Raw genomic sequence first — 22,014 nt, 5'->3', positions numbered from 1 at the left:
TCTTCTGGAGGTTGAAGGCGACAATAACTAAGAAAATTAAAATATTTAATACTTTTGCCCGGTCATGGATGGTGAAACAAGAATAATCTACCCCCATATATCAAATAAGAGACTTAGGTTGATATTCTTTATAGTTTCTAGAATTCAATGAGATCTACCTGAACAAAGTCGGGTTAGGTTAGTCAAAACGCTGTGAAAATAACAATGTTTATATTAGTCTGAATAATCCAACTTATTTTAAAAACTTTTTAGATTATTGGAACATGTGATTGTAATGAATTGCTTTCATGATAAAGAAATCCCAATATTTACTGATTCCTTTAAAATATCCTTTTCATAATTGTCCATAATTAAAGTCAAAGGATTCAATTAGTTCATACCATATATGGTGTTCTGATCATGTTATATGATATGCAATTTTTCCAATCTTTATAACTTAAATTGCTATGCAAACAACCGCCAATCACTTTCCTCACTCCCTATCTGTGCCTAAAACTAAACGAAAATTCCATGAACTGAGTTTCTTTCCTAGAACTGCCCGACTATGAAACTCAATATCTTTTGTCTGCTTCCCGGCTGACTATAACATGTTCGTCTTCAAGTCGAATGTGAATAATTTCCTATTAAGTAGTTCATTTAGATGATCTAGTCCTACCCTAGTTCGACTGCGACTGATTGTCTTACCATCTACCTACTCATATCCTTGAGTGGCTTCCAGACATTGATATTTGGTGACCCTCCAAATAAAAAAAAACTCGAAATGCCCAAAAGCTAATGAACTTGTCATGAATCTTGAAATAGTAATTGTCAAAAATTGTTGCCTCATTTTGACAGCCTACTCATGTATCACCCTACGTATGCTAATGTGAAGCTAAAAATGATTTGTGTTGTTTATGCCTGTCTTGGGACGGGTATTCTGCGAGTGTAAACAAAAATATAGAAATTGATTAGATAAATAATAAAAATAATATAAATCATATCGAGGAAGAAACACGAAAAGTGGTCATAGAATTTTTAATATAGTAATTGTTTATAATAGATGTTATGTTTCGACATTAAGTAGCCAAGAAAAAAAGGTTGAGAAACTATAAAATTGAGAAACCAAGTCAGTTGTATGTTCATTAGTTGCCAATCGGCCAATGAAATCGTCTATTTTCTACATAATTCATCAAAAGAAAAATGTTTCAAACGAACTGGCAACATAAGGAACCGGAAATCATCGCCATATTGTTTGAAGCAGGAAACCCTTAAACAGTATTTCCAGATTTAGTTCAGATGGAGTTATTTTCTTTGTTTCATGATAATTTCTTTTTTTCTTTTTAATTTTACATTTAATGTTTGTTTTATTAACTAAAAAGACATTTATGTGAATCACAAGCGACCATTTTGTTTTGTTTTTTTAATATTTCTTTGATTGTTGCCTTAAAGAATGGCTTCTCACAAGTCAATCAATGACAAAATGGTGGAAACTGCTTTTAAGCATTCACAGTTTGTATCACGTTTTTCTTTCTTTTAGGTTTCGAGACAATAAAGTTAGCCATGTCTGATTATGCAAATGGTTTATTTTTCTGACCAATCAATGACATTTTTGACTGAGTACTATAAGCAAGTATAGTCAGTTCGAAAACTAATCTCTCGCTTAGATGGTTTCCTTTGAAATTGTGATAACCTGTGTCTGCTGAAGACGTGCGTTCTTTGGTCGATTTTTGCGAGCCAGGGTACAGTTATATTTCTTACAATATATAAAAGGAGGTTTAAGGGATGATTAATTTCACTTCATGTTTTTTTACTTTTTCAAGGAGTCGATTTCCACTTCCCTTTCTAACCTGCTTAGCTTATTTTAAAACTCTATCCTCGTGATAGTTTAATAGTTAAACAACGTTTCTCAATTTATACTTGAAAAATTCTATTGACAATCATCTGCCTTGTGTACATCTCTTTATGCTTGTATTTTATATGTATCTCCCAATAGTTGAAATTCTATAAAAGTACGTGCTTCAAAACTCAAGCTATGAAGCTAGTTCTTAACCCTCTTTTCTTCAAAGGAAATTATTGCACATTGATTTTCATAAATGCCAAGGAGAATGTAAAGACCGGGGAGAGAAAGACTTCCACTGGATGAGTGCAAAGAGGACTAGGACCTTGGGGAGGTTTATTGCCACCCAAATACCAATGAAGACCAATAGTTTCTGCCAACAACAAATCAATAGTAAAAGGCTGTTGCGATAATGCAAATTCATTATCATAGATTATTGAAATAGGTGGAGAGTACTAGAAATCTGTGGAGACTTGTTGTCGCTCAGATTCCAGAGAACACCACAGATTGTTCTCAAAGAGAGATTTCTGTGAAAACCCCAATAATAAAAATACATATTTATTTTTATGAAGCTATATAAAGAAATAAAATGATGTAATTTTGTAATACTATAAGCATGACCTCTCAGCATAGATGGATACTTGAACTAGTGTGAAATAAAGCGAATATCCGTACAACCTTGTCTTTTATATATTGTTTGCTTTTTTCACTGATTTCAGCATAATGTATGCTCCCTCAGGTTTGCTGGGCACATTAAATTAATCCCCTTTCCTCATTCTGAATATTTCACATGCGATATTGCAAAACACTGATGTCAATTAAATCTTTTTATTCTTTAAGATTATTTTTATTTATTGGCGGACAAATGTTTTTCTTTGATTTTTTTTTTTGTTATATTTTTCTTTTTCTTCATTTCTCTATTTGCTACTTTTCTTTCTTTTCCCTTTCTTTCTCCTTTCCTTTCATCTTTCTCAGTCTTTTTATCGTTCATTTCTTTCGTTTCTATTTTCCTTCATCTCTTTTAATTATCCCTTTCTTCTAGTTTAGAATTGGTAAACATGCCCCCTACTTATTTTGTGTCTTTTTCCTTTTTTGCTCGTCTTCAAAGCGTGTGGTCATACAACAGTGTCCTTCAAACGGCTTGACAATAAATGAATCACCAAAAACTTAGAATACCCCCCCCCCACATCCAGACTTCGTTCTTAATCTTCCATAGTTTGAAATCGCCTCTCCTTTGAGAAGTTAGCATTAACCCACATTTCGATTGTAGGGAAGGGGGTGAGGAATGAGGATGTTTCACTTTTTAAGAAAATAAATTTCTCCACTAGATTTTTCTCTTATCTACTTATTTATTGGAACATCAGTCACAAACACCAGAATTAAAGCGTTGGTACATTGCTTGAATCACCGGTAAACATAAAAACGTTTTTAACAATAATAATTGTATGAATGGATTTCAAAGATTACTTGCTCTAATTCTTTTTTATTTTTTAATGTTTTTTTTTCCTCAAATTACATTAAAACAAAACTACACAAAACTGCTGCAAATATGTATAAAAAAATTCATTTTTGACACATAAGTTTAAACACACATTATCTATCATATTAAGTGTTATAACCAGTAAGACAGTTGTGCTTAAAAGGACGGTTAGAATCTTAAAAAGATCTCTCGGTTGGAGTTTCTGAAATAGTGGGAGAACATCTGGTAAGATGCTCCATTCTCGGCAAAAAAAAAAAAAAAAAAGCATCAAAGACCACATTCTAAACAACAAAAAACTTAGCATGTGGGGTTTCCTCCTAATACACCACGACGGACCCCAGCTAGAACAATTAATTGATTTGGTTAAAAAATGGGCGATTTCGATGACAATAAAAAATATAGGAATGTGAAACATTCGTTGATCATCATTCAATCCCGGACAACATCAAGTCTCCCTGATATTATATATATGTGTGTGCGTGTGTATGTGCGACTACTTCGTTTAATCACATAAATTAATAAATAAAGATATAATTTTATTTTCAGTATTTACTTCAACAGTGTTCAATACATAGGTAGAGCTAGGTAGTAAGTTATGAAAATGCTTAATTTTAATTATACTTAATTACCATGTATATTTTTATAACTTTATATATATATATAAATATAGGTTAAAAGAATAAAACAATATTTAGCCGATCTCATAATAAATTTATTAATCAGACTAAGTTTTTAGTTAATTTTACTAGCAGAACCCGTGGAAATTCCACAGTGAACTCATTCATATGTAATATATTGATGTAGACATTCTGTAGATGTTCACCGCAAATGGAGACGCTCTGATATTATTGTAGGTCTTTTGTCAAAACTGCAACAGTATTTATCTAAGCTAGCGGGGGGGGGGGAGGCTCAACATAATCTGGTCGTAAAGTATGCTTAAATATATTTTAATTCTTGCAGATTTCGTATACATTATTATAGAGTTAATATTCTATCGATTTTTATATATTATAAAGTTGTGATTTCAAAAATAAAATATATATATCCATTTGACTTGGGTGCATTAGCTTGAATCGAAACGAAAATAAAAACTTATCGAAATCAAAACTTGATGAACTTATTTATAAAATGAATAGATTACTGGAGTGCCATCAACTATAATCGAAACCAAAACTAAAACTTATGAAAAATTCTTGATAAAATTATGGAAGTGTATAACACTTAAACGACTCTGATGTAAGCGTGACACAGAAAAAAAAAATAACACACACGTTATCATATTAATATAGATTGTTTTTTAATTGTTATTTTTTCTCTGCTACGCATTGAGCTCTCCCACTTAAGATTTCCTACAGAAATTGCGCTTTTACGAATATAAGATAGTTACTTCTCGGGTGTCGCTGTACTTGTGATTGCTTTGTCAAAATTTGACAATTCAGTTGATTTGGAATGACAAATTATGATGGCATCTATAATGTAATTGTCTCAATAAATATATTTGACTGATAATTGAGTACACTGGTTACTATATATATATATATATATATATATATATATATATATATATATATATATATATATATATATATATATATATATATATATGTGTGTGTGTGTGTGTAAACAGATTTATGTACACTGGTTGATGTATTTATCTCAAGACGGATTTATGATATGTAGACATCCTTGAAATGTTTTAATAACTCTACAAAGTCTTAAAATATTTGAAAAACATTATGTATAATAAGATAGGACTTTTACACAAAATTTATGAACTTTGAAAAAAATGATTTAATAATTTCGTAAGAGGTTAACGATAACATGAAATCTTTTTGACGCCATATGTCTTAAATTGTTATTCTTTTCGTAAACTATTGAGAATCTTCATAAGTTAATTCAAATCATTTATGGTTTAATCATTTTGGTGGCTTTATTCATAAACACTTATAAAATCGGCGCCACTTTAATTCTGTGGCGCAGCTGCTCACATTTTTGTGATGGAGTTTTTGGTTGCTGAGTATACATATTCACTTTTAACATTGGTACTGAATGTGTTAAAAGAGAAATGACCGCTATTTTAGTAGCTCCACCATATAATATAAATTTACAAAAACATGCTAGTTTCAACGCTAACAATAAACTGTTTACAGTAACATTATAATTCGAATTAAGAAATGGAGTTTATTTTAAGTAAAAATGTTATTTCAGCTTTTGTTCAATGATTTAATTGAACATTTGTCCATTAGACTTAATGACTGAAAACAGCTGTATGTAATTACATTTGGCCAAATTTCCAACACTAAAAACCGCCATCAACTTTTAACTGTACACCCACAATGTATCATGTCCTTGTAAACATAATTTTACTTTGATTAATCGAACGTCTTAGAGTGAGTGTCATTTACACGTTTTAGTCAATGTTACTGCTGACCTTCTTCAGATGTATGTCGTCATGTTTAACATAGGGAAAAGCTTAACTATATACATCCAAGGTTTCGTATTTAATATCCAATATCAAACAAACTGGTCACATCGAGCGAAACGTTGTGCGAAATAACACTCAAGATGAGAATATTAATCCAAATAATACAATCATTCCTTCTTTTGGAAATTAATAAGTTTATTCTTTCTAACATTATATGTCGAGTTTGAAATTGTGAAATACATCTAAAAAATTGCTCTGCTAATGACTTCCTGATAATTTACTTGTTTTTTGATAGTTCATCCATATAAACTTCCGTAGTGACGATCTCTTGTCTTATTCAAAAGCCCATTAGTTGTCATAGAATATTATAATGCCATCCACGGAATCTGAAAGTGATAAAAATTTAGATGACTCTCATCTCATCAAGTCACTTAATCTGTTGTAATCCACGTTTCTTGATGGGATCTTTGTTGAGCAATCCCATAAATTCTGTAAAAGCTGCGGTTTATCGTATTAGTAGCAACATTTGATTGAAGCAAATTTGAAAACGTTTTTATCAAGATGGAGGAGAATACTATTTCTTAGTAAACATTCAAAATTCCAGGTTACAGGGTTTCTTTAATTAGCATGTGAGTATGTGTGTATATATATATATATATATATATATACTAGCTGTACTCTGCCACACGTTGCTGTGGCTCAATTTGGTGTAATGGCAAAATCATCATATTAAGAACGCCATATTAAAAATGGCTTTTGGAATGAATACCACATTCTCCCCACGTTAAGACTTTTTTTTTGTAATAAATTGTTAGTTGAAAGCACAGAATAGTTACTAAACACCATCCACCTCCCCATGGTAAGAATGGCTAAAGAAAATAACGGTTTTCTTTGTAGAAACATATCTGTATGTCACCTAAAAATTTCTTTAATGAAGGAAAAGCATTCGTATTTTTTTTTTTTTTTTTTTTTATAAAAATCAACTTGTAAAAAAAGAAAAAGTGTATTTTCACTGTTAAGTTTTCTGGAAAAAAAAAAAACGAAAGCTTTAACCTAACAATTTATGGTAAAAAAGCAAAACCCCAACAATCGACTGACGTATAATGTCACAATATATATATATATATATATATATATATATATATATATATATATATATATATATATATATATTGACAGAATTGCCGTTTAGTTGTACAAATAGCCAACAACCCTGTTATAAAAAAAAGGGACACGTTGGGTCGTCACCGGAATATATCAAGAAGTTTGTTTACGTATATTTATTTTAGATTAACCACATTGTTTAACAAATAAAAGGATTAAATGTGTTTAATTTTATAATTTATTATTGTTTTATAAATAAACATTTAAAACATTAAACAATACAAATAATACGTTTCTTAACAAATAAAAAAGAAATGAAAAATGAAGTTTTAAAACTACGCAAGACATTTTAGAACGTTACTGCTTTCGTTTTTTCCCCTTCTTGTTTGTGCAATGGGATAACCTTCATTGGATGTCATGATAAAATTCCCGTTACTTTTACTTCAACACCAGATAATGATTCGTGGACGAATCGAAAGCGCTCGTGACAGCAACAACTATGGAACTTTTATTAATATTTTTGATTTTGATACAAAAAAGATTATACGAAAAATCGAAAAATTAAAAAAAAAAGAATCATAAAGCAAAGTGTCTCCGTTGTATTTAATAATATTTGCTTGAATATATATATATATATATATATATATATATATATATATATATATATATGACAAATACTATATTTCAAATTTCAAGATGTTGACTATCTTATCGTTTATTTCTTTAAGTACGTTGAAATGCACAACTCAAGGTACTTACAAAAATAAAATAAACAGTAAAATGGGCAACATCCTAAAATTTGGAATATAGACTATCGTCATTTATTTATATATGCCCTGTAGTTACATTGAACTTCATTAATTAAAGGACTAGTATAAATAAACATATTTCCCCATAAACATTGCACATATGTGTGTGTGTGTGTGTGTGTGTGTGTGTGAAATTATGTGCTTATGTATGTATGTGTATGAACATGTGTGTGTATTGTCATCAGCAACGATGTATAATATAATCTCAAATCTAATCACTATCGGCCAACCTCCAAACATTGTCCTATCGTCAGTGTTGCATTCCTGTGCCTGTTTTACAAGTACTTTAATGGAATTTACTCTGAACTCATAGCACGTACCTCCAACAAGCAGCAAAGTCCAACCCCTTCATTGTTGAGGTCCCTAGATATCGGAAAGCCTTTTACTCATAGTTTGAAATTCCCTACATATTTTTTCTTCTCTGACTGAAGTAAACTGTAGTAGTTTAAATGTAATGTGAACAAACATCTCGCTGCTCAACTCACTACAGTCCTCTGGTATGTATGATCTTCAATAGTAGCGTCTTACATGACTAAATGTCTTGTTTGGGGTGAAAAAGAGTAATACATATAAAATATGTATAAGATGCGTTTGAAAGCCAAATCATAACACAATATTACGAAAATAAACAAATATTTTTTTGTTTGAAATTTATATATTTCGGAGTCAAACTCCATCCTCAGAATTTTGTACACTTTTTTTTTTTTCTCTTTCTTGCCATGTTGTCAAGTTGGAGAAAAGAAAAATCAGTTAGTAAAGGTCCGTGTGTTGTATAATTCTGGGAATGGAGTTTGACTCCGAAATATATAAATTTCAAACAAATAAGTATTTGTTTATTTTTTGTAATATTGCGTTGTGATTTGACTTTCAAACGTATCTTGAGCGTATTTTATTTTGTTCAAATTAAATTCATGCTTCTATTACGGAACTCACAGCTCTGACAATATATATATATATATATATATATATATATATATACTATAGCTGAATATGAGATAATTTGGATTGTGATATGATCTCTTCGATTCATATTTAGAAGAGTTATGTTAACATACCGATTGGAATGCGATAATCAATGAAAAACAGTAAGCACATCGGTTTAACTGACAGCAAACAATTGAATTCAACGATCAGTTTGTGAAGAAAAGAAAAAGATTGTTTTGTTCTATGTTTATATGAAGCGTTCAATTCAATACAGGATGTTTAGATTTTCTACATTTGGTCTTGTTAATTAGGGTGTTGTGAATGTCTTGGAGGGAGGAACACCAGACTACGTGACACACATGTTTTCTATGCAGTCTGGTTCAACTGGTTGACATTAGAACACTGAAATGGATTTACAAGTTCAAGAAATGTTTGAATCCACATGTAATTCCGATGTTCCTTTAGTTGTAATTCAAATATATTTTTTCCTAATCAACAAGTTTAATATTCAGAAACGTTTTGTAAATGAAAATATATTAATGCTTGATTCTCCAGAACCCATAATATCTCAAAGTAACTTTTATTTCGTTCAGTTACTGCCTTTCTTTCTCTCAGCAGATTAAGACAAGAGTTGGTCATCTGATTCATTCCGCTGACTGCTCCAAACTGTTAAATCTTTTCTTTTGATACTTTTTTTGGCTTATAATGATCATGTGATTACACTTTAGTGCATACTTATTTGATATCACAAACTTTAAGTTTTAACTGGTATTAATCGATCGCACATACTACAGGTGTTTCAGGTCGAGAAAATGAAAATGAGCAAAACAATGTAGATACAATGGTTTTTCTTACTGGTAAGGAAGAAAAACTGTCTGTTGCAGTGTGAGGATATGTGTAAGACATATTATGAACATATATATGAATTTTAATAATACTGCATTGCTGAACAATATGGAAATATATGTTACAATAACAGAAGCCTGTTCTTGTGAGTGAGTAAATATGAAATAGGATAGTCAAGGATTCGAACTTGCGAAGCTAGATTTGGAATTGAAAATTCCAATCATAAGTTAAAATAAATGTTATTGAAAATAAGGAATGTGGAATCGCAATTGGTTTAGCTCACACAAAATAGTTAGATATCTGTTTATTGGAAAAGGAATATAATGATGAAATTTGTTTCTGTTATAAAAACGAAAATTAAAATAAGGAATTTAATCGTCAATTGAAAATGTAAACATATTTTGTAAAGAGGTTATTCGAAAAATAGGTTACTGAACTTGGGGTCATGTCAAGTTTTGCAACGTGATGCATGTCAGGGCAACGTGCTTGATGAGCACATGTTTAATCATGCGATGACATGACGAGTTCTCAATATAGGTAGAGTTTTAGATGCAGTCTAGGAAGAAGGGAGAAAGAGGGAAGAGAGAGCCGAGAGAGAGGTCAGAGACAGCCGCCGACACCATACCTTGGAAGTGAAGGTTAAAGAAAAGCCATGTAAAGAAACTTTGAATTCCTTGAGTGAAATCAGGACCGGTCATGAAATAAAGGACGTCAACATGTGTTTTTGTATCTGCATCTCCGTGTTGTTATTCAACAGAAAGAGTATTGTCCATTTATGTTATAAGAACCTTGATAAAATCATCATCTAAAAAATGTGTTAGAAAGTATATGTGTCAAAGTATAAATGTTATAGAAACACTCCCGTTCACAGAACTGTCAAAAGTATAAATGTCAAACTCTCGGTCTATCTATCTATATATCAAATCTCCTCTCATTGTGTATTACATGTCAATGTCTATTATATATATAAAAACTGTCTCTCTCATTATATATACTACCCACAATGCAACATATAAAGATAATATTATGCCTGTATAAAAATTCAATAACACCAGAAATATAATCATCTAAGGTTAGTGCATTTATTAAAATAATTGTACATAAAATTTACGAACTATTTATACTGATGATTCCGGATTATGTAGGTGGCACATAGCATATGATGACAGGCTGAAAAAAACCTTCCAAATTCCGGACAGTTGGTGAGGAGGACTATCTCTAGGTCAATGTAACTTTTGTTATTTGGTTTTAATGTATATTCCTATGCCTTACTGATATAAAACTTAAAAAAAAACATATATGCAGATAAACTATATATAAAAATATCATTAAATTGCCGAAACAATTGTACGCTTGTAAAGTAAATAAACAACCTTTTTTTTTTTTTTTTTGAGACGAGCATTAAAATGAGTGCCTGTTCCGAGTGAAGCGGTATTATTATAAATGTATATATAATGAAAATATGCACATGTATGGATCTGTATGTATATATATGTATGCAAATATGGTACAACCTGCATGGTAAAATAATCATTTGATTGTGTCTATTTTCAAAGATGAAAAATAATGAAAGGCCTTTCTCAGCTTCTCGTTTATTTTTCTATATCTGTTTTTCTTTCGACAATTCCTCTCTGTCATTAATGTTCAGACTCTCTTTGCCGATTCCTGTCCGACGTTAATGTTAAGCTCACACTATTTTCGGTGTTCATGCCTGACATGATTTATGTACGGATGCCGTCCTAAAGTACTGCAGAAAATAAGTTACTGCTGCCTTACATGCAATGTGTTCAAACGTCAGACTTAAGAATGACGAATTCGAAGTGAAAAAGGATCGCATATCGATCCAAGCACTAGCTTTGCCTGTACTCTGTCTAAAATGTAACCCTCGTCTATGGAACGTTCCGAGGAGAAAGTGCCAAACATTATTCATGCTTTGTAACTGATGAAAAATCGGAAGTCACGTCTTGTTGGTCTTAGAGAATAAATCTATATTAAATAGAACTGGGTTAAGATCAATAATGTTACAGGTAGAACGTTAAGGATCGCCTGTCAATATAATGAAGAATATAAATTGTTTTCTTCATTCGATCTTAACTCATGCTAAAAAGTTAACTGGACAACCAAAGCGACTGGTAACTCACCAAGGAGAAAGAAAAATTTTTTAAATATTTTTTTTTGTAATTTCAAAATAAATTAGTGACAAAAATTTTTTGTTGGGAATGAAAACGATCATGCTGTAGTCAGCTGGAAGCCGCCCTGTGATATTGTGCTCCACAAGTAATTCTTTGGAAAAAAACTCTGCTCATGGAAGTTTCATTTAGCTTAAGGTACAGAGTAAAAAGTAAAAATTATTTACAGTGGCATATGTTTAGTTTAACACACTTTGCTACACATAGCTGGAGAAGAAGCTTCAATCTGAAATCCTCCTTTCTCCCCCCCTCCCTTCCTTTAGTTCCTTGTTATTATTTTTATTGGAGGTTTCGGGGATAGGAGTATCTAAAAAAATCCTCCTCTTTAAAAGTCAGCTGTAGATAAGCTGATAGGTTTTATTGTAAGAATAAAACTTCAAATAAGAAAAGCTGTAAATAAAGTGCATGAATGTTTTGTTTGTTGTTATAAGAACGTATGAAGATAACATTTTGTGTTTTTAATTTGAAAATTAATAAATAAGCAAAAGAATACAACTTGTTACCGCTATTTTTTATTTTTTATTTTCATTCACAATTTCATGAATTGTGAATTCCGTTAGGACATTTTTCTTGCATAACTATAAGTCTCTTTACTTGTATATTATTACTATAATATTACTAATTTTGTAATATTAACATGCAGTACTTTGCTTGGCAACATGAATCTGCCGGTTACAGTTCAGCTGAACTATCTGAGCCGATACGATGTGAAAGTACATGAAATCGTTGATGAGGCTAATACATCAAGGATGATCTCGATGCATCTAGAAAATGTATTTTTTTTATTATATGTTTGGGGTGTGACGATCTCTTTTCTGATAGTGGAAAAAATAAAATAGCAAAGTGTTTTTTTTCCACCATTACTCATTTCCAAATGTTTTGCTTGTAATTTATTTCTCTTTCAATTTGTTGTTTACAAATCAACAAAATATCTCTCCCCTCCCCAAAAATATGAAAAATAAATACAATGACCTAAATTGAGAAGGATGAACAGTATTACATTGAATATGATGAAATATTTTAAGTATAAATTTCTAGTTCATCAGTTTTATTTATTTGTCATTTCCTTCTTCATTGCAATTGCTTGTAGTTATTTTATTTTTATTGATCTTTTCATATCTATTAATTACATCTTCCAAAATGGCCTCTTTGAAGTTGTGTATGGCAGACGAGAGGATGTAGATTAATTTTATTTACTGTACATTTTTTACAAGTCTGTTCAAATAAATTTATACATTCTTTGAATACACTTAACAAATGAAATTCTATAACTAAATGCATGTCCACATAAAATAGTTGTTTTAATCAAATTACAACCAAGATTTATTTATTAAACTACATACTTTTTTTTTTACTATTTTTTACTTTCATTTCAATTCTTTTTTCTATTTTTTCTTTAAATATATTTTTTTTATTTTCGTCATGCAGTTTGACTCGAGTTTGAAAAAAAAATGCAAATGTTATATTTTTCCTCTCTATTGGACTTTGAAATATGTGTTCAACATGACAAAAGTAATTTCATCCTATGTTTTTGTTCTCATCTATTCAATTATAATTTCATGCTTAAGTTTTATTGATTAGCCACTAGAATTTTTATTTCTTTTTATTTTAAAGTCGTTTTTTATATTTGTTCACTCGAGCTTAAATCTGTTACTTGTATACAAATGCACCTCTTTTATCTGAAGAGCTCTACTCTTCTCCAATCCACCATTTTACATCCTCTGCTCTTCATTCATCCATGGCTTTATCACATTACCCAATCTTTTTACTTTTTGTCTGTTGATTCTAATTCATCATTTATAGTATTGACAAAAACTATAGAATTCATCCACCAGAGGAAGCTTGCAATCGAATGTCCTAGATTTTTTTTTTTGCAAAGTGGAATTGCAAAGCACTCTGAGAATATCCGTGCTAGAAAACATGTCCAAAATTGATCAATAAAGAATTTTGAAATGGCAATAATGATATTGGAATATAAATTAAAAAAAAAAAAAGTGGGAGAGGGGACTACCAAGTTCATATAAGATGGTGGAATGAAATACTTAGTCATGTAGTGCCATAGAATCGGATGTGACATACAAATGAACTATTAAAATGAAATGGTCTGTATGCATGTGACTTTACGCAGCATTTCCTGTAAAATAAATAATTACAAAAATGTTTAACTTTAACTTGATCAAATGCAAAGTTTTGTGTTTGGTGAGCTCAGGAGACTTCACAAAAGATTAGCGACAAAATCCAAAAAATTAAACCATTACAATTTAAAAGTCAATTCTTAAATTCATTGTGCTTCATATCAAACCTCTTGCTCTGCCACTAACCCCACTTGCGCTTACCGCAATTTACCAATGCCGATGCAAATATCCTTTTTCCCATTCTCTTGTAATCACAACTTATGTTGGACTGTCCTCACAGTGATTATTACTATGAAGATTTTCCCATCTAAATGTCAGTGTCTCCACATACATCATTCTATAATCCGACACTTATGTCTTGTTATAGATAACTGCAGCCACATATGACATAACGTCACCCCAAATAAACAAAAACTTATAACGATTTCACCTCAGAATATTTTCCTACTATTCTCCAAGTGTATGTGTGAATTTTGTATTTCAAAATATATATAACACTATTGTAATTTTTATGCTTTTCGTAATTTCTTCTTGTGTGACTAACAAATATTGAGAGTGAAATATTTCCCAAAGACCGTACATTAAAGTAACGCATCTCATTCATTTTACTCTCAAATTCTAAACTTCATTAATGACAATGTTACAGTATTGTTAATTGTTTCTGCTTCCTGACTTGGAAATAAATATTCTGTTTAATTCCTAACAAAAAACATTAGATTGTTTATATTGCTTCTTCGTTAAATAACTTTAAAAGCATAGATATGCCGGAAAACTAACAAGTCTAACTAAACTAAAGCAAGAAGCGAAATTTAATTTTACTCACCAACTCCTGAAGTCGGTTTTTAATGCAGGGGAAATTCAGCTCTCCAAACAGGGGCCATCTGGATTGAGACAAAAATTTAAATTCAATTGAAATTAAAATCAGTCTACAAGTATTTTTCCTTCACTGAGTGAGGATCTATCTACTTTTACTATTTTATAAAAGTAACTTTGTGTGTGGGAGTTCGTTCTCTATCGACTCTAAAACAGCTGGGCCGATTTTTTTTAAATTTTAAACCAAGATGTTTGATGTGTTTGGGGCTGTTCTTATGTAGGATTTTTATTGGCATGCATCTACTAATTGAAAAAATCTGATTAAAGAAAGAAGTTCGATTTTGACCAAAATTAACACTTTTATACAACCTAACATCACAATTGCATTTGAAAAGTTTTACCACTGCACAAGCAGAAAGGTACAACCTATAAAATAAACTGTAATTTTTTTTATAAGACAGGGGCGTGTTCAAAATTAATGTTTTCGTTTAGAGCACAATTACACCATGATATTTGACTTTTGCATTTTTAAACTTTAAGTGAAGCCATTATTTACAAATAACATTAGATTCTCTACAGTGCAATATAAACTCTACTGTATTGTTGACTGTCACTGCGGGAAGGCATGTGGAGCTTTCTCACAGTACACCACAGTGGGTCCCCAATTAGAGCAAGCAAGCAATCGATTTAATTTTAAAAAAGGGCGATGTCATAGATTTTGATGACAAAAGTATGGGAAGGTGAAAAATTTGTTGATCTTCATTCAATCCCGGACAACGTCGGGTCTCCCTGTTAGTAGAGAATATGAAATTTAGTATAAAACAACTATATGTACTCTTGGCCAAAAGGCTCATCATCTAAAAGGTTTTATTTCGTTTATATTAACTTTTTTCTTTTGTGCAGCTTAATGGTCTCAGTTGCTTCGATGGTGTTGGTCTTGTATTCTTTTTTTTTTTTTTTTGGACAGGGGAGGGGAAGGGCGGGTCAAAAACGCAACTTGCAGGTCTTAAAATCAGAAGAAAAAGGCCTAAGATTCTTTCCTAGTTTTTTATACAACGATCTACCCCTCTGCCACCACCCCGCAGGAGTAATACAGTTTTATATTCTTGTTATTGGTAACGATTGGCGCTTAGATAAACTTTCGGCTTTTGTTTAATCATCAGTTACATTATCTTTCTGTGGAATTCAGTGAATGTTTGCTTGGTTTGGTCTCTTCTTGGTGGTGTTAGTTTCTCCCCCCCCCTCCATTTCTCCATTTTTATCCCTTATGGTTTCAATAGGACAAAACGTAATTCTAGCCAAGTGACTATAAAGGCTTTGGTATTCTAAACAAGTGAGAAAATCTACTGTGAAAGGAAACAGAATGTTAGTTTTGTTTTGTCTCTGATGTCTCTTTGCAAGTTTCGCCTTCTCTGTAGGCATCCAAACAACATGGTACCATTGTCAGGAACAATGGAAGCAGGGTTGATTGAATCTGTCCTCAATCACACTGCTTTTTTCTGTAACCACAATTTTTATGGAGGGGAGAGGCTACATTTAATTGTTTAAGAAGAGCAACTTTATTCTAGCTCTTTCACATCTGTGTGTGTGTGTGTGTGTGTGTGTGTGTGTGTGTGTGTGTGTGTGTGCATATGTGTGTGTCTGTGTGTGTGTGTGCATATGTGTGTGTCTGTGTGTACATACACATTATTTTTACTACTTTCTGGAAATGCACTTGCATTATAATTTTGTAGAATAATATATTATGTATATATTTTGTTTTCAGTATTTGCGTCAAGAGTACTCAGTAACATGAGTAGAGCTTTGCAGTTGTATGGAAATAAATATAAATATGGCAAGTAAGCTACACAGAAATGTGTGTTACATTCCTGTGAGAAATTATTAGACTATCGGGAGGATAAAAAATTTGCAGAGGAAACAATTTTGCCTCATTATGGAAATTAATTCTGTTATCCATTAAATAACCTGTTTATTCTAACTCAAAGAAATGGTGCTGCAACCATATGCGTTCATGGAGATGGTGGAATAATGCTTGTTAAATATTTAATTTAGTCACTAAAATGGATGATTAGGTTTGTTTTACCAGCAGAGTTGGAAAGTACAATGTCTGACATCTAGAATTAAAATATTCTGACTCCTTATTTTAAAATCTTCCAGAATTTGGTAATAATCGCAGTCAGATTAAAAAGAAACCTGACTTCAAGTATTCTTACGACTCCAGCTTCTACATTGCAACTCGGTTTTACAGCCTAAATAAATATGACATTATCTGAACATGTTTAGAAGATTCCATGTACTGCAGCATATAGAATATGGTCTGCTGCCCTCTTCCCAATTGCTGATTAACGATAAGGCAGATAGTGGGATCTTCATTTTAAAGTCACTGCTATTGTAAAAGTAGACGAGGGGTGGGGGTACAGAAATTCATTCTGGATCAAGAATTTATCCCTTTTCTCACAAGAAAACGGATAAGAATTATAAATGACATTCGACCCTAAGAAATGTCCATTTACTTGTTAATTCAATTTATTTTGTCTGTTTTTTGGGGGTGGGGTTGTATGTTCAAATCTTTGAGTGGACTAATCCGGCCTGAAAAACAGAAAATTGAAGCATCATAGAAAGTAAAAAGACATTTTGGTTAACACTTATCAGTCAACAGAAATAAGCATCAACATTGATCGCAGTAAAAATATAAAAAGATCTTAATTATTCTATTTTCTATATGGAAATAAAAGAAAAAAAAAAGAAATTGAAATAATACAAAGGTAATCCGAGTAAAAAAAAAAAATACATAAAGCATTTTTTTTTAAGTTTCTTTTTTTTTTTTTTTGCAAAAAAAAAAAAGAAATGTTAATGGTACAGAAGAATGAGAGAAATAATAAAAAAATAAAAAAAAGCAAAAACAACTCCAAAGTATCAACCGTTCTCTTCCCCATTTTTTTTTCCATTTCTGTAGAAGACTCTTAAAAATACATTGAATTGAAATTAGCTAAGAATTTAATTTTATGAGTCTTAGTAACACGCATTCCTTCCATATTCATGAGACTTTTTTTCTAAATGGAATGGTTTTGACCAGAAAGTCATGGAAAGAATTGGCTGAGAGGAGGGGGAAGTTCAATGGATATTGACATGAAGGTTGTTTTTGGTTGAATTTTGGCAGGTTGAGGTTGGGGGGTGGGCAGAGATTTTTAACCTTCCTAATGAGTTTGGTAGGGTTCATGAAGCAGTAACTGAAGCCTGTCGCCATTTTGTGACCATTCATGTCACATTCCATTTAAAAATGGCTCTGACTCCTCTCAAAGAACACATAACAAACATTAACCCTCCTCTCCACAGGGGAAGAAGTCTGAAAAAGTTGAACAAAAGCCCCTTTTACTGCTTTATATGATATATAAAAGAGTAGAATTTCGGTGCTTACATGCATACGCTTTAAAACAGGTAAAGAAGATTCCAAATATGCATGAAATAGTTTTACATATGAAATGAATCTTATTTGAAAAATCCCATTAACAAGCAAGCACACACACGCACACACACACACACACACACACACACACATTGTCCTGTTGTGTGCAGGGTACATTTTACTCATCCTGGAACAGATATTCAAATATATATATATATATATATATATATACACTAGATTACCCGGCGTTGCCTGGTATTAAATGTAACATTAAATTCCTTAAAAAAATGAAGTAAAACCAAAAAAATGGAAAGAAACTGAAACATGTGCATGCGTGTATTATGTTTTTTCTAAACAATTCACTTCTTGTAAGCAAAAATAATACTCGAGCTGAGATCGAAACCAAAACCTAAAGACAATGACTCAATTACAATGATCATTAGGCCCGCTTTACACGATCTTTACAAAGTATTTCCAAACCTAATTATTCTTAACATAAGGTGAACGATTTGTGCATGCACAGTTGTGAAACAGTTGACAAACATAAAAATCTGATGACTCTAATGTACCAATTTTTCAATTTTTACCCTTACCAGCCTTTTTCCGGATGAAAACCAATTAAAGTTTTTCACATGTCCGAATACTGTATATACCAAATTTCAAGTCTGTAGATCAAAAAATCGTTGAGTATATGGGTTGAGAAGTGTCCTCACTCACAAACGCACGCAAGTTCTCACTTTTATATATATATATATATAGTGTTATTTGCATTGTCATTATGCTTGTGTTGGTTTGAACTTTCTGATGTGTGCAAATTAGTTTTTAATTTCTATGACGATTATTATCATCTGTAGATCAGGATTGTAACAATACATTGATTCCCTATTTTCATCACAAAATGTTAAAGTATTCTGAAACCATCTTCAGCTTTATTCTACCTTTTGAGTTGTAAGCTATTTTAATTTTATAAGAGAATAGAAATGTTTTTCCAAACAAAATGGCAGTATCAACCCAGAGAAGCATTGAATTGTAAAAGTTTGCAGACGAAGAAATGATAAATAAATTTGGTCAAATGATTGCATTAAATTGGAAACAAAAAATGAGAATGTCTTCCAATTTCAGTTGAAATAACTCTTGAAGTTCAAAAAGTGTCCAAAGTTCAAAGCATTAAAATTTTTTATATTTTCTGATGCTACACTTACATAATACTACACTTTCATAACCAGCGGGGGTGCCCAGCGTTGCCCGGATGTTTGGAGGTGTGTGTGTTGGGGCGAGGTGGGGTGGATCAAAACAAAATGGGCAAAGTAATAACCTCCTGTTTAAATATGGTAAAATAAAACAAAAAACAAAAAACAAAAAACGATGTTTAACTTGAAAAACAAAAAAAAAGTTTTGGTAGGTGAAGCCTTGTGGCGAAGGTGGAAGAAAAAAAAAAGTGTGAAAAAAAACCCCTGACATGTTACCGCTAGGTCAGCAAGAGAGAGTAACTGAAAAGCGTTTCAATTTAAGGATTAAAAACAATTGCAAAATGCGTGGATTTAATGAAGTTAAATATCATGCCATAGATTGAATGCAATTTCGCACTGAATTTTTACTGTGAGGCAGTTTACCAAACTTTGGCTACAAAGTAGTTTTTCTGGTTTTGTCTCCCCAAGATTATGAGGGGGGGGGGCAGCTCACCATATAAAGGGGAGTGTCCAATTGAATAGCAATTGTCTGATATAAGGGGTTTCCCCCAAATTGATCAAAAGCTGATTGCTTTCTGGACGTTCCTGGGACGAAAGCCGGGAACCACTCCCATTTCAACTTAGTTTCATTTTATTTATACTAAAAAGCTGAACAAACAGGCGACACAACGAAATTGCACGATTTTTATAAAAGTCTATTAAAATAAATCTAGATGCTAAGCACGTCTGCAAATCGTACATATTATGATCTAGAGGGTATATAAAGAGTTCTAAGACATAGTAACCCCTTGAAAAAAAGCCTTTGCCGGACATACATAAAATGTGCACACACATTTTGCCTTTTATATATATACTAGCGAGGGGTATCCGGCGTTGCCCGGGTGTTTGTACGTGTGTGTGTGAAAAAAACACGAAATGTGAAAAAAAAACAGGTGCCCGTTAAAAAAAAAACCCAGGTGCGCGTTTTTGATTGACGTGACGGCGATAGCTATTCAGCAGTTAGCATTTTGTGCGGGACAGTTTTTAATGAGGTCAATAAATCGGTTTGTTTGTTTTCAAAAACCCGCTCCCTGTTTATTAGGGGGAGCGTCTCGTCTCGAAATGAAAGCTACCGTCTGATATGACAAAGTCGACATTGACCAAATGTTACTTAGCTCTCTAGAGACCACTGGCTTTCGGCCTGTGATTAGAGTCGAGTTTCCCTTTTTTTTTATACCGAAAACCGAATGTAACGCGTGCCGATGCGGGAAATGTGGAATAATTAACGTTTGAAAGTCAATAAAATTAAATAGACAAGCGAGCTCCATGGTTAACTGTGAGATATTACAATTTATAGATGATATAAAAAGTTTTAAGTTGTGAACCGAGCGAGCGCTTCTCTGAAAGATGCCTTTTTTGGACATCGAGGAAAAGCGTACATACATACATTTTCGCTTTTATATATATATATATATATATAGACGATAAGTGCCAAGCGCCATGTCCATATAGGCCAACTGTTACAAAGTTTGGAGTTGCAGGTCATTTTAGTTTTAGAATAGAAATGTTGTTCCAAACAAAATGGCAGTATCAATCCAGAGAAGCTTTGAATTGTAAAAGTTTGCAAATCAAGACAAAGAGTTCCTTCCCATGTGAAGACGAAAACTTATGTGCAGGAATTCTCAGAGGTTGAGTTTATTTTATGGAGTGATTCCACTTTCTGATTGGTTGGTAGCAGAGCATGATTCCATTTGATTGGTCAGCTCTTATCACCCATGTTCATAACTATAGACTCATAATTATACTAAAAACATTGCAACACTACCTATTCCCAAATCTTAGCAAATCAACACAGACGTTTGTTCCCATTATAATCTCCAGCGATATTATATCCACTTTTGAAGCACATGTTTGGTTTCTTCGGACTATTTTTCTCATCTTAAGTTATTTTCACATTTCAGTCACCGTAACATCCGCCTTTCTTTGAGTGCATCTTGTCAGAGTCTGAAATCTTTTTGTCAAACTCGGCAATCTGCACAGAATTTCAACCAGAACTCTTTATTTAATCTACTAGGGTAGCATGCTCTCGTTCTGTCAGCCGTAAGTGGATAGAAGTCCTAAGTAATTTGGAGTGTCACCCACACTAAAGATTGTAATTTCAACTTTCAAAAGAGTGTAACTTATTACTGAATTTACTAAGCACTGTATCCACTATGCCATGGGTTCAAAAGTTCAGAAACATCAATTTGAAGATTCTGATAAAGTTGTTTGATCAGTTTTACCAAGGAGTGATGTAAGATGAGTAGCACACAGGTGGCACAATGGATGCTAATGTAGATTATGGAATCGGATGTTACCAGGTTCAAATCTAGTAGGTTTTATTGGATGCTGTTACAGTGGAACACCAGGAAGAAAAAATATTAACTCATCCCTCCATTGCTGCGACTGAAATAGCACATCATGCTTGATAATCATTTTCAATAGTGATTGCGCTTCGCAATGAAATACAAAAAAATTAATATGCCATAAAACAAGCAAACATACAAGACAATAGTTCTCCTCTTCACTCTCAAATTGATGTCATTGGAAAATCTCTCGAGTACAAAAGAAAACTGCGACACATATTTTGTCAATACGAGGAATTTTCTCTAATTAAATCTAAATCAATGTTGATGTCAATTAATTCTAATAAATCTTGCTGTTGATCCAAAACAAAGAATTTTTGCAGAAAAAATAACGAATGACAAAACGTTATTTTACAATTTCCTAAATTGACTCTTCTGCCAATAAAATTATTCTTTACAATAAACAAAACAAGAAATATGAACAATATGGATTTTTTTCTCCACAAACATGTTCACATAAAAGGTATGTTGTTTTCATATTAGAAACTTGAAT

The 22,014-nt window shown here is 32.0% G+C and overlaps 1 protein-coding gene and 1 long non-coding RNA gene across 3 annotated transcripts in view; one reads left to right on the top strand and one right to left on the bottom strand.

Annotated features, from left to right (window-relative positions):
* Window positions 1-22,014, bottom strand: part of LOC145279589 (uncharacterized) — a 511,586-nt gene that overhangs the window by 201,976 nt on the left and 287,596 nt on the right. The window contains exon 3 of the long non-coding RNA XR_013868404.1: window positions 14,552-14,609. This is a non-coding gene — a long non-coding RNA (uncharacterized LOC145279589). The remainder of the gene's footprint in view (window positions 1-14,551; window positions 14,610-22,014) is intronic.
* LOC145279588 (uncharacterized) overlaps window positions 1-22,014 on the top strand; it is a 495,739-nt gene that overhangs the window by 363,730 nt on the left and 109,995 nt on the right. The gene's annotated exons all lie outside the window — the stretch shown is intronic.

Source organism: Euprymna scolopes, chromosome 7 (genome assembly GCF_053919585.1).
Source record: "Euprymna scolopes isolate OS-2025 chromosome 7, ASM5391958v1, whole genome shotgun sequence".
Taxonomy (NCBI): domain Eukaryota; kingdom Metazoa; phylum Mollusca; class Cephalopoda; order Sepiida; family Sepiolidae; genus Euprymna; species Euprymna scolopes.
Note: the sequence above shows the minus strand (reverse complement) of the source record. Positions and strands in the feature narration are given on the sequence as shown.